The sequence below is a fragment of the Aquarana catesbeiana genome, unplaced genomic scaffold (genome assembly GCF_042186555.1).
Source record: "Aquarana catesbeiana isolate 2022-GZ unplaced genomic scaffold, ASM4218655v1 unanchor233, whole genome shotgun sequence".
NCBI lineage: Eukaryota > Metazoa > Chordata > Amphibia > Anura > Ranidae > Aquarana > Aquarana catesbeiana.
This window is the reverse complement of record NW_027362661.1, coordinates 1,432,500-1,447,257: the sequence shown is the minus strand read 5'-3', so window position 1 is coordinate 1,447,257 and position 14,758 is coordinate 1,432,500. Positions and strand designations below refer to the sequence as shown.

Sequence of the window (14,758 nt, the reverse complement as noted above, 5' to 3'; positions counted from 1 at the left end):
GCAGTCTATGGAGGAGGATGGAATAACGGGGACATTTATAGAGGAGGACACTCCTACAGAGATCAGCACAGGTGGGTCATTAACACTAAATACATTCCTCCACCCATACTGCTCACTGATTGGTTCAGAGTAGGGCAGGGACTGGGTGATATCAGCCTGTAATCCCCTGGTCACTTTCCTGAGCTGTGTTCCCCGTCCTGTATTTCTGTATTTCTCTTGGATAATCTTCCTTCTCTGTGCTGCAGACACAATTTATGTATCTAGACTGGATTTATGAAGATTCTGGGGTTCAGCTGGCAGCAAAATGTGGATTTTCACCATAGACGTTACTAGACCTAGGCACCTTGGGTATGGGCTTTGGGTCTTTTGGCAAGATCTCTGACAGAACAACTCTGCCAGGGTTACTTGTTCTGTTGTCTGCTGGCTGTGGCGGGTGGAGGGATATGTCTGTATAGTCTCAGACCCAAGTCACTGGGTGCAGGTTTAGGAGATGGGAGGCAGCGGTGTGGGACCTCTGCAACTTGACTCATGTAAACATTGAAGCTTCCACTGATTACTAAATACCAATATTATGTGTCCTGACTCTTACACTGTGTAATTTTTATATTGTACATTGCATACTCCTGACCCCTGCACTAGTCAGGACCATAAATATTGGGACATCGACACAATTCTAATCTTTTTGGCTCTATACACCACCACAATGGATTTGAAATGAAATGAACAAGATGTGCTTTAACTGCAGACTTTCAGCTTTAATTTGAGGGTATTTACATCCAAATCAGGTGAACGGTGTAGGAATTACAACAGTTTGTATAATTGCCTCCCACTTTTTAAGGGACCAAAAGTAATGGGGCAATTGGCTGCTCAGCTGTTCCACGGCCAGGTGTCATTATCCCATTTACAAGGAGCAGATAAAAGGTCCAGAGTTCATTTCAAGTGTGCTATTTGCATTTGGAATCTGTTGCTGTCAACTCTCAATATGAGATCCAAAGAGCTGTCACTATGAGTAAAGCAAGCCATCATTAGGCTGAAAAAACAAAACAAACCCATCAGAGAGATAGCAAAAACATTAGGTGTGGCCAAATCAACTGTTTGGAACATCCTTAAAAAGAAAGCATGCTCAGCAACACCAAAAGACCCGGAAGACCACGGAAAACAACTGTGGTGGATGACCGAAGAATTCTTTCCCTGGTGAAGAAAACAGCCTTCACAACAGTTGGCCAGAACAAGAACACTCTCCAGGAGGTAGGTGTATGTGTGTCAAAGTCAACAATCAAGAGAAGACTTCACCAGAGTGAATACAGAGGGTTCACCACAAGATGTAAACCATTGGTGAGCCTCAAAAACAGGAAGGCCAGATTAGAGTTTGCCAAACAACATCTAAAAAAGCCTTCACAGTTCTGGAACAACATCCTATGGACAGATAAGACCAAGATCAACTTGTACCAGAGTGATGGGAAGAGAAGAGTATGGAGAAGGAAAGGAACTGCTCATGACCCAAAGCATACCACCTCATCAGTGAAGCATGGTGGTGGTAGTGTCATGGCGTGGGCATGTATGGCTGCCAATGGAACTGGTTCTCTTGTATTTATTGATGATGTGACTGCTGACAAAAGCAGCAGGATGAATTCTGAAGTGTTTCAGGCAATATTATCTGCACATATTCAGCAAAATGCTTCAGAACTCATTGGACGGCGCTACACAGTGCAGATAGACAATGACCCGAAGCATACTGCGAAAGCAACCAAAGAGTTTCTTAAGGGAAAGAAGTGGAATGTTATGCAATGGCCAAGTCAATCACCAGACCTGAATCCGATTGAGCATGCATTTCACTTGCTGAAGACAAAACTGAAGGGAAAATGTCCCAAGAACAAGCAGGAACTGAAGACAGTTGCAGTAGAGGCCTGGCAGAGCATCACCAGGGATGAAACCCAACGTCTGGTGATGTCTATGCGTTCCAGACTTCAGGCTGTAATTGACTGCAAAGGATTTGCAACCAAGTATTAAAAAGTGAAAGTTTGATGGATGATTGTTAATCTGTCCCATTTCTTTTGGTCCCTTAAAAAGTGGGAGGCACATATACAAACTGTTGTAATTCCTACACAGTTCACCTGATTTGGATGTAAATACCCTCAAATTAAAGCTGAAAGTCTGCAGTTAAAGCACATCTTGTTCGTTTCATTTCAAAACCATTGTGGTGTATAGAGCCAAAAAGATTAGAATTGTGTCGATGTCACAATATTTATGGACCTGACTGTATATACTCTATGTTGTACATTGCATCATTCTGATACTATATAGTCCTATCTGTTGTATCTTATACAATATGTTGTACATTACATAGTCCTGACTTCTCTTCTCTCCCATCTCCCTACTACTATATATAAACATAATATGTATTCTCTTTTGTTACACCCATTTTCTACCAGCTCCACATTTTATATCTGATGATCTGATTGGAGCACAGACTTTTACATGTTGATAATAATGTGATAACATCCTCAAACTTTGGAACCTTAAACAGAAAGTGATGAGGGAGGAGTCAATAACACAATGATGGTGGTCTTCAGGATCAGTCTAGTCTTCATCTTGGTTGTTCTCCCCCCATCCTCACTCTCTGACCTCTGGGTGGGCTCAGCCCCGCTGTTATTCATGACTAAATCATGGACTAAATACAGAAGTGCAGTACTTCTTGTGTTGGGAAGATGGCAATGAGTGATAGAGGAGGGTGGGGACACTCATCTAGGGCTGCAACTAACGATTATTTTCATAATCGATTAGTTGGCCGATTTATTGTTTTGATTAATCAGATAATAATCTTTAAAAAAATGTGGTGTATAATTTAATATGTAAAGTTTAAAAAAAAGGCAATTTATTCTTAAATATCTATATACAGTGGTAAATATAAATAACCAACTATATGGTTGGGGAGCAAAATCTCTAATCCACTCATTAGACTCAGAGGTCACATTTTTATTTAGACCCCTTTCTCTCTGGGGAGCATGTAATGTGCCCTTCCTCCTTGTAATGTGCCCTGCTCCCACGTAATGTGCCCTGCTCCCATGTAATGTGGCTTGCCTCCATGTAAAAGTTAACTTTAAATGTAATTGTCATGCCTTCTATTGCCTCCAGTCTATCAGCCTCCACCTTCTCTGGGTTCAGATGCTGGTCTTCCCTGCACACAGTCCTTAAAGTAATTTTTTTTTAAAACAACAAACGTGTTATATACTTACCTGCTCTGTGTAATGGTTTAGCACAGAGCAGCCCTGATTCTTCTCTTCTGGGGTCCCCCACCAATGCTTCTAGCTCCTCCTGCCTTCAGAGTGTCCCAATAGCAAGATGCAAATTATAGTATAGAGTTCCCCTATAGCAAGGTAAAAAAAATTCTGCCTTTAGACCCACTCAATTCCTGCCCAGGACTACATGTCCATTGAGGCATTGCTCCTCACACATTCACAAGTTCTAAGGCACTTACTGACATGCATTGACGGTGTTCTGCACTGTATTTACTGATATGTAAACAAATAATGCATTCCGTATGCAGGCCAACTAATCGGCTGGCCGATTAATCGATTATGAAAATAGTTGACAACCATTTTTATAATCGATTAATCGACAACTAATCGATTAGTTGTTTCAGCCCTACACTCATCCTATAATCCCCTCCTCACTGTCACTCCTATAAAAGACAGTTCTCGTTGTTTCCTCACTCTCTGACTAAGGTCTATGAATAAAGAAATGAACTGGTAGGAGATCAGAGGACCCATTTACTAGTTACCTTGAGGGGGGAATTGTAAGATCCTCAGAGACAAAGCTGCCTGACGTGGGCGGAGTCCTGGTTTAGGGGAACCAATCTGCTCATGTCTAGTAATAATCTTTTTATTTCTATTTTAGTAGATGGACGGGAGATGAGGAAAACCTCAGAGGATTGTCTCACTTTGTCTCCAGACTGTAAAGTAGAAGATGAGGACATCACACAGTATAGTCCAGGAGAAAACCCGACTACCTCAAATGTCCATCCGGCACCACACAGTGTAGATGGACCATCGTATTCCTCTTATCCTGAGGAACATCAGACTGTGAGGGATGGTGCCGTCCTTCCAACAGATAAGAGTTTTTCCTGTAATGAGTGTGGGCAATGTTTCCCTTTTAAATCCAGTCTTGATGTGCATAAAAGATCTCACACAGGAGAGAAGCTGTATTCCTGTCCTGAGTGCGGGAAATGTTTTTCATGGATGTCTGCTCTTTACAAACATCAGATATCTCACACAGGGGAGAAACCTTATTCCTGTCTTGAGTGCGGGAAATGTTTTACACATAACTCCAGTCTTTACAAACATCAGAGATCTCACACGGGTGAGAAGCCGTATTCCTGTCCTGAGTGTGGGAAATGTTTTTCACGGATGTCCAGCCTTTCCATACATCAGAGATCTCACACGGGGGAGAAGCCATATTCCTGTCCTGAGTGCGGGAAATGTTTTTCACGGATGTCCAGTCTTTCCATACATCAGAGATCTCACACGGGGGAGAAGCCGCATTCCTGTCCTGAGTGCAGAAAATGTTTTTCACGGCTGTCCAGTCTTTCCAGACATCAGAGATCTCACACGGGGGTGAAGCCGTATTTTTGTCCTGAGTGCGGGAAATGTTTTTCACAGAAGACCCATCTTTTTAGACATCAGAGATCTCACATGGGGGAGAAGCCACTTCCCTGTTCTGAGTGAGGGAATTGTTCCTCACTGAAGTCCTGTCTTCCTGTACATCAGGGATCCCACACAAACCTTGAGGTGTATTAGTGACTTGAGTGCAAGAAATGTCTTCTATATGAATGTTGCTGGACATCACAGCTCTCATGTGGGGAAGAAGCACACCCTGATATACACCTCAGATATACTCCATGGCTGATCTTCATCATGTAATAAACAGTTCATAAGGAGATCAGAGATCACCAAAGACATGGATGAAGTGTTGTACCGTGTTGGCCATTGATAGCAGTAGAAAAATAAAAATGGAGTCATTACCTTTCATTGGCTGAGTATATTTTGTGGTGTAAAATTTCACAAACACTTAGAGGTCTATTTTAAAAAACAAAATTAGTTGAACGAATGTGACCAGCATTCGCCCAGCTGTGATGAATATTGGATGTATGTCTGCTCCACACTCCTTAGATTGTATCAGATTGTATAAAAGATTTGTATCTGCCTGTGTGTGTGTGTCCAGCCAGATAAATGTGGGAGAGTCTCCCTCCACTGGTGGTTAGCAGTAGGGATGGGGCGAACGACCCCCTGTTCCGTTCGCACCAGAACTTTCGAACATCGCAAAAGTTTGGAACCGAATAACGAACCCCATTGAAGTCTATGGGACCCGAACTGGAAAAGTGCCCATTTTGAAGGCTTATATGCAGGTAATTGGGCATACAATGGTTATGGGGGAGTACTGGCCTGGGGGATATGTATAAATGAAAAAATTTCATTCATTTTTAAATGAGCAGTGATTTATTGATGCCTAAAGTGAAAGCATACAAATGAAAAATTCCTTTCAATATAGTACAGCGTTTGTTACAATATGATTTTTTTTTTTATTAATCAGACTTTTGATACATGGGACATAACATTACACAATAGTGGTTGGTCATAGAGATATTGTCAGTTTTTGTCTTGAGTAGATTTCTCAAACAAATGCTGTTTTATACAATGGGGGTAAATATCATTGTTGTATTGTTACAGTTTTCAACAGGCTATTGTCTCTATTGATACAGTACACAAGAAAGAGATTTAGTTGTTTGAGGTCCTTTCAGCTCTCAAACTGAAAGAATGACTGTTAGATTACTGTCAGGTGTTGGCCTGATTAGACAATAGGTACGTAGATGCAGTTTTCAACAGTCCATTGTTTCTACAGCTACAGTAAACAGGCATGTTTTCTGTTGTTTGGTAGCTATGGCAAACAGCCTGTAAAAACTGTATAAAAAATTCTATGATTAGGTATATAACCCACAGACTAATTATATCTCTAGAAAGACAGGGAATGTGGGCACATATGAGCATGATATACTCCCATCACTGTACCAAAGATTCAACTTTATAGCAAAAACATGTAAAAAAACACACATATCACATAACATATTAAAATATTCCAGCCAACCTACTCCTATCGTCTGGCTTACCGATCTTATTGGCCATCTAAGGATCACAGACCTATCAGTTAAACTAGACACTTGGTGTGTGTGTGTGTGTGTGTGTGTGTGTGTGTGTATATGTGTATATATATATATATATATATATATATATATATATATATATATATATATATATATATATATTAAACACACTATCATCACACATTAATTAGAGAGGGTGGCCACCAGTAAAAATGTGTATCGACTGAAAGAGAAAAACAGCTCTTATGTAGGCAAGAGCCGGGCGCCCCAGGTTACGGTACCCGGTGGCCCCACCCCCTCTAACATCATGTGATGCTCCATGACATCAGAAGGGGCAGGGCCACCAGGTGACGTAAATAGGTGGCCCTGCCCCTTGCCTGAGAGCTGTCAAAGCGAAGAGAGAGCAATCTGTGGGAGGCCTCCCACGGAGGTGGATGTGTTTCCATTTGTTTCTATTTTTCGGGTCCGTCGAGGATCGTGATTGACGATGGATTTACATCAAGGGACACTTTTTTTTTCCATAAAGGATTTTTCAAAAACTGTTTCCTCTCATTCATACTTTTTGACACTTTTTTGATGAATGGGTATGATGTACTTGATACCCATTCACGTAGGGGGGCGGGAATCTGGGGGCCCCCTTGTTAAATGGGGCTTACAGATTCTGATAAGCCCCCCATCTGCAGACCCTGACAATCATAGCCCAGGGTTGTTGGGAAGAGTCCCTTATCCCCACTGCCTCCCCATGTTGAGGGCATGTGGCCTGGTATGGTTCAGGAGGGGGGGTTCTCGCTCATCCCCCTCCCCATTTCCTGACCTGCCAGACTACGTCTGGTATGGATTTTGGGGGACCCCACGCCATTTTGTTTTTTTGTTTTGGCCTGGGGTTCCCCTTAAAATTCATACCAGACCGAGGGTCCTGGTATGGACTGGGGGGACCCCATGTAGTTTTTTCTTTATTTTTTAATAGCCGGGTGCCGGCAATTGTAACCACAAGTCATTTTAAACAGGATTTTTTTTCTTTAGAAATGTCAGTTTTGCTGTAGCATGTTCTGTATATGCTACAAATGCGCCACTTTACAGGCACATTAAGGGGGGCCCACAGGCAAAATAAATATAAATAAAAATAAATATATATATATATATATATATATATATATATATATATATATATATATATATATATACACACACACACTCTTTTTTTTAATTGTATTTATTGCAATTTTTTAAGTATGAGGTACAAAACGGAGCCTATTGGGCATACACCGGCTCGAACATACAAACAACAAAACAAACTGAAACAGAAACAAAAAAAAACACTTGGTACGCTCAAACTACCTGTGCAGGTTGGAACACGCATGCTTTTCCCAAACAATCTTCAGAGCCTAGTTCACAAAGATGATAAATACTCTCTCTGCATTTAAATACCCAGAAAATGATCTGTCTAGTGTAACATGAATTCAAAATTCTATTACCTAAGAGGTGGTTAATTGCTATACAGAGTGCATGCTAGTCATCCAGAGAATCTGAATTGTAGATTCCACCCATATGTCCCACATATTACGGAATTTCTTAGCGCAACCTCTAGACAGGTAAGTGGCCTTATATAGTGGCAGGGCTGAGTTAATTAACCATTTCCATAGGTTAACGGATGGTGCAGCAGAGGATTTTTACCGGAGTACAATGGCCTTGCGTGCATAATAGAGAAATAATCCCAGAAGGGTTATGACCACTTGGCTAGAAGCCAGAGGGTCGACAAGACCCATCAAGCACACCTTCACTGTCAGTGGGATCTGGATAGTGGTGTGGTGTAGCGCCTGCCCTGATTTTCCGGGAGTGTAACGGTGACTACCAGAGGTAGGGAGGGCTGACATAATTCCTCAGGGTGCAGGGTACTGATCATGTTGGGTGATGAAAAAGAAAGAAGTTGGGCACCAGTCACTATGCTTAAACAAGGAGAAGTTTATTTCTTAGAACAGGAAAAATGTGGGAGAGAGGGGATAGGGCGCAGTACACCCTTAGTAACGATCAGCAAATAGGCAGACTCCTTAGACAAAAAAAGGTGAGACAAGACAGACAGCAGTACAGGAAAAAGCCTTTAAGCTGAACCAGCACATCTGTACCTTGTAGGATAGGCTGTCTGTTAGGAGAAACTATCTCCTCCACCTTGGGGTCCTGCAACCACTCAACTGCCAAAGGCCAGCAGTTTTCGCCCCTGTTTTCCGCCAACACCAACTTTACCTCCAGAGGGGCATGGTCAGAGAGACCGGCAGGTAAGTACGAGACCTTCCTTACCATCGCCAGATCATAGGACAAGGTGTTTCGGGGGGCTACCCCAAAGCACCCTCCCAATGTTGAGGGCATGTGGCCTGGTACGGTTCAGGAGGGGGGGCGCTCTCTCGTCCCCCCCTCTTTTCCTGCAGCCTGCCAGGTTGCGTGCTCAAATAAGGGTCTGGTATGGATTTTTGGGGGGACCCCACGCCATTTTTTTAAAAAAATTTGGCGCGGGGTTCCCCTTAAAATCCATACCAGACCTGAAGGGTCTGGTATAGATTTTGAGGGGGACCCCATGCCATTTTTTTTTTAAATTTTGGCCGGGGTTCCCCTTAATGTCCATACCAGACCTGAAGGGCCTGGTATGGAATTTAGGGAGGCCCCCACGTCATTTTTTTTTAAATTTTGGTTCGGGGTTCCCCTGTGGGGAATTCCTATGCCGTTTTTATCAATGAACTTTTATGTGTATTGTCGGACCGGCAATTCATTAATAGCCGCGAGTAGTTTTAAATGACTTTTTTTTCCTTTGAAATGTCATTTTGCTGTCAGACTGTTCTAAACACGGGAAACATGCGCCCCTTTACAGGGATATTACACTTTTATTGTTTCACTTTAAGCATTATTAAAATCACTGCTCCCGAAAAAACGGCCATTTTTAAAACTTTTTTTTGCATTGATCCATGTCCCCTGGGGCAGGACCCGGGTCCCCAAACACTTTTTATGACAATAACTTGCATATATGCCTTTAAAATTAGCACTTTTGATTATTCATGTTCGTGTTCCATAGACTTTAACGGTGTTCGCGTGTTCGAACAATTTTTTTGCCTGTTCGCAAGTTCTGGTGCGAACCGAACAGGGGGGTGTCGGCTCATCCTTACCCACTACCATAATGTTTTAGTGTGAGACTGGGATAGTCACCAGTGTATGTATATATATATATATATATATATATATATATATATATATATACACACACACACACACACATACATATTATATACTCCATGTATATTATATACATAAAAAACACATCAGATGCAATACAGCCCAATGCATAGTTAATTGGAATCATATATGGGGAATGTGACGTCACTACTAAATTACATGAATTTAATGGTACCAGATGTTTTTCTTGAGGAATCTGATCAGATAATTAAGTAGATTAAAATGTTTAAGATAATTGCAAGATACAAATTTTTAGGAGTAACATTTCAATTTATACATGTGGTATTTTGATTATTTCAGTTAGAGTCTGATTTTAAGGAATGTTTTTAAATTGTGCAATTGCCTATCCTTGCATTGTTAAAGGTTTGGAAGGTATTTTTGTGATATCAACAAATGTACTATATTTCGGATTGATAAAATTGCCCTGGCCTCTGACAAGATTAATTATAAAAAAAATGGATGGTATGTTTGAGGGTTAGTTGGGCCCATTTGTTGTATTGAAGTTAAAGAAATGGGAACTTGGCATTGCACAAGGATATAGTGTTACAAAACAAGGGAATGGTTATTTTTGCAAATGTTTAATTGTATTTAACCTGTCTAACAATGATTGGGGATTTTAAAATGTTTGATTTTTACCTTTTTGGAAACACAAGTTTAGATTTATTGTTAAAAAAAGAAAAAAAAAAGAAAAAGGGAAGTGTTCCAGGCGCTATGCCAAAGGAATTGTGGTTAAGAAAGAAAAAGGGAAGTAACTTAAGGTTGTGTAATTTTAATGTACTAAGTAACAAAATAAAGAAAAAATATACTTTTGATAAAAAAAATATATATATATATATATATATATATATATATATATATATACACAGTGGCGTAACTACCGCCATAGCAAGCCACGCAGGTGCTATGGGGCCCGCAGCCGAGTGGGGCCCCCGTCATAGTTGCCAATAGAAATCCTTTTTTACTGATTTTTAGCTGCCACCGCTGCTAGAGGTCTGTGGCCAGTGGAGATAATGTCTCCACCAGCCGCCATTTTCCTGAAGACCAACTGAGATGTAAGGAGGCACTCCGCTGGCTGTGGACAGTGACACCTGAGATGTAAGGAAGCACTCCGCTGGCTGGGGACAGTGACACCTGAGATGTAAGGAAACACTCCACTGGGGACACCTGAGATTGAGGAGGCACTCAGCTGGGGACACCTGAGATGTAAGGAGGACTCTGCTGGGGACACCTGATGGCATCTGGTGGCAAGTGACACTCTCAGTTCTCCCACTGATTCTGCATTATGGTGAGCTGAACTATTTCATTTTATATTACAATGTAACAATAGAAATAATGCGCTTCAATCACCCTGACACTATAACAACCATGGCTCTGGGATGATTGAAGCTCTAACACCAGATGTTTGGAGTATCTTTATCTGCCTATTGCTAAACTTTCTGGAATACACATATTTCTATTGTGGTGTAGGATCTGGGCCTGCTGTCCCTTCATCCCTCTTTTTTTCCTTCCTTATCTCTCTCTCTTTCTTTCTTTGTTTCTCCCTCCATCCCTCATTCATCCCAGACTCTAACCACACCCCCTTTGAGTCATGCCCCTTTAAGCCACACCGAATATTACGTTTAAACCACGCCAATTTATCGCCACGGCACGCTTTGCAAAAAAAAGTGTCCCTATAAATTTTTTTACAATGTTGGCAACTATGCCCAGGGAGGATGAGGAATTTAAGTTTACCGTTAAGCTTCCCGGGCCCCGCGAGTCCGGCTGCATACAGCAGGAGCTGAGTGGGCAGGAGCAGAGTGGGCGGGGCAGAATGCTCGAGCGCGCCTGTGAAGGGACATAGTTTTTGGCACATGAGGAGGCTCTGGAGTCTGAACAGGAGGTAGGAAGGGCGTGGGAGACAGACTGTCATCTGTTTTGCACAGTACCTGGAAAAGCACCTTGTCCCCGTGCAGATGGGGACAAGGGCCTCTTCCCCACAAGCCCTGGGGCGTGGGGGTGCAAAACTTGAAAAAAACGTTTTTGACTTTACTTACACTATAATGTACTGAATGTAACCTGTAGATTTTATTGGCAAATTTTTGTTTTGTTGTTCAAAATTAATATAAGCTGTTGCCTGGGTACTGTGCCACATGAGTGTGGTAATCTGTTGTTCAATGGCATTAGTTATTTTTTTTGTGGGGGGGGGACTGTTTGCAGGGGGGGCCCATACAACATTTTGCTATGGGGCCCTGTCATTTCTAGTTACGCCCCTGTGTATATATATATATATATATATATATGGGAAAAGGTGTTCAAGGAGGAAATATGGAAAAATTCTAAATGGAGAATGAATGAAATGGCAAATGAATGTGGAATGAGAAAGTGGCTGTATTAAGTTTAATGAATGCACGAGGTATTATTTGATTGGTAATGTATCTAAGTTTGTTTAAAATGTACAGAAAGAGATGGTTATCTCATGGGATATTGTGTTTTCTTGTTTTAGGAGTAGAGGTTATTAGGCCCATGTTCATGATAATATATATATGTAGATGTACAAAAGATTACCCTAAAAGTTTGGGGTTAAAATTTAAATTTCATAATAGGATTTTGGGAAAAAAGGGTGAAATTATAAATGTTTAAAGAGTAATGAAACTAAGTAATCAGGACCAAAATCAATTGTTGCATGTATATTGAGTCCATGAGACGCTAAGATTTAAGTGGAAAGTATGTTTAATCACCTCTCACTTGGCCACTGCACATATATGGCCGGGTGAGCGCTTCCTCCTTCTGAATGGACGTTCAGGAACGTCCCTCAGAAGGAGGGGGATAACGCGCGCATGCCTGTGCAACGGCGCAATCCTGATGCGCTCGTGTCACCCGGACTCAGCGCATCTCCGATCGGCAGGAGGGCTCTGTAATTGGCCCTCCTGATCACATGACGACTGTGTCTAATCACAGCTGTCGTGATATAAATAGAGAGCCGTTTGCTAGGCGATCGGCTCTCCTCTCCTCACACGGAAGTTGTCAGTGAGGAAAGGAGAGTTGATCGCTGCAGCCAGAGGGTGATCAGTGAGTATGAGCTGTTTTTTACAGCTTTTTACACACTGATTATCGGCCCAGTGTCCCCACACAATGTAAAATCAAAATGTCTAAAAAGTGTCCCCAAAACACCGTCCCCACACAGTAAAAACACCTGTCCCCCACATATTTAACAGTAAAATCATATGTCTCAATGATCATCTGCACACATATGTCCATGATCATCTGCACACATCTGTACATGATCATGCGTACATATGTCCGTGATCACACAAACCAATTATTATACACTTAACTGGATTTTTTTTTACCAAAGACATGTAGCAGAATACAGATTGGCTTACATTTATGACACAATTAGATTTTATTGGATTTCTTTTAAAACAGAAAGTAGAAAATATTGTTTTCTTTTCAATTTCCGCTCTTTTTTTCACTTATATCGCAAAAAATAAAAAAAACTGATTTGTGAATAAATACCACCAAAAGAAAGCTCTATTTATGTGAACAAAATTATAAAAATTTAATTTGGGTACAGTGTTGCATGACTGCGCAATTCTTATCGAAAGTGCAAGAGCGCTGAAAGCTGAAAATTGGCCTGGGAAGGAAAGGGGCAAAAGGGCCCAGTATTGAAGTGGTTAAATAACAGTCAGGGTGACTATTCTGGATAATTCCCAGAATTTCAACCATAAAGTGTTAATGAAGTTGTAATGTTGTTTATTCATCAATGTTTTGTTTGTTGCAGATGGTCAGATATATCTGCAAAGTTGGGAGGCTGACTTCTGAGTCAGAATATGTGTTTGGGTAAAATGTTCTGTTCTGAGTCCCTCGGGTCTCGGGGATAGAAGGAACTAAAGGTGTTTATGTTTTGATTGAAATCCTGCTGTAATACTGGATTTTTGAGAAAATGTTTAGTTAAATCTAGTTAAATATTGGATCTATATAAACAAAACTGTTGCTAAGAAACATTTTTATTTCTGCATGCTTTACTTATATTTGGATTAATGAGGAATATTATTTTTAATACCTCCAATGGTTAAAGCCTGAATTGATCAAGTAGATTCTGTGATTATTCATGTTGGATGAGAGTATCCACCGCAGCCAGTATTCACCCCATGTGAAATGCCAACCCCATTCATACCCTATACCCAGGGCTTTTTTTCTCAGACAATAGGTGCAGGAACTCCCCCTTTCCGAGTCACCCCTTTTCTCCGTCCCTACCCACCTCCGAGCACCGTCCCTTGGTTCCATCCCGTACCCACCTCCCAGTACCGCCCCTTTTAGACAATACAGACCCAAATATAATTTTGTGTTGCTAAGTAATTTGTATGGAATTTGGTAATGATATCAAGAAAAGCAGTAAAATGTATCCCCTGCAGCCAGCAATAGATCCCCCTAACAGCAATGGAGCAACCCACAACAAAATTTCCTCCCCAGCAACAATAGACTCCCGGCAGCATCAACAGATCTCTGCACAGCCAGCATTAATAGACTCCCTGGCAGCCATCAACAATAGACCCCTCCCCCCAACAGTAGATCTCTTTCAGCAACAACTGACCCCCCAGCAACAATAGGTCCCCCACCAGCAAAAATAGACCTCCTTAGCAACAATAGACCCGCCCTGTAAAAATATATCCCCTCCAGCTAGAATAGATCCCCCAGCAGTGTGCATCAATACCCTGCAGCACACCACAGCACCCCTTACCATTACATACAGTCAGTCCAGGAGGTGCCAGAACTGCGTTCCCCCCGCGTTTCTACCCTATACGGATGTCAAGTTACTTGAAGAAATGACTACAGCTTTTACATGCACATCTTCGTTGTTCATTTTTGTTGTTCTAATGGCATGGGAGGTGCTGAGATGAGCAAAGGCAGACTCCTGCTGGAAAATGTTCCTGGAAATGACACCTTGAGGGTTAGCCAATTGACGCAAACCCATCTACGAAATTCCAGTGAGCATCACAAGGAAGAGATCCAGATGCCAGCCCAAAGACCCAAGTCTAGCCCAATGCATCAGTGCCAGTCTGTATGTGGCTATCGAATTCTGTCCTTACAAAGAGGCAGGGTTTGGGGCAGAGAATTTCTGTAAAATATGGATGAGCACAGAATCGAACTAAAGGTTTTGGGAAAAGTTTAGGAGAATGAAAATTATAATGTGGACATTTTCTTTTTCTTGTTTTTTTAATTTTATGGACATTCATAAGCATACAAGAGACTTTTTTTGTTTTTCTTTGGGACTATTTTTCACTTGGCCTAAAGGCTGTCATGCCCCTCCCACTTGCTTTTATGGACTGTCACGCCCCTTTTATTTCATGGACAATTGCTATGCAGCTGAGATTATGTGTTTATTGTTCTCTATTTTTACAT

At 41.5% G+C, this 14,758-nt stretch overlaps 2 protein-coding genes across 2 annotated transcripts in view; one reads left to right on the top strand and one right to left on the bottom strand.

Moving 5' to 3' along the window:
• LOC141121836 (uncharacterized) overlaps window positions 1–14,758 on the top strand; it is a 963,509-nt gene that overhangs the window by 757,778 nt on the left and 190,973 nt on the right. The window lies entirely within an intron of this gene.
• The window catches only part of LOC141121842 (uncharacterized), a 297,848-nt gene that overhangs the window by 140,358 nt on the left and 142,732 nt on the right, over window positions 1–14,758 (bottom strand). The gene's annotated exons all lie outside the window — the stretch shown is intronic.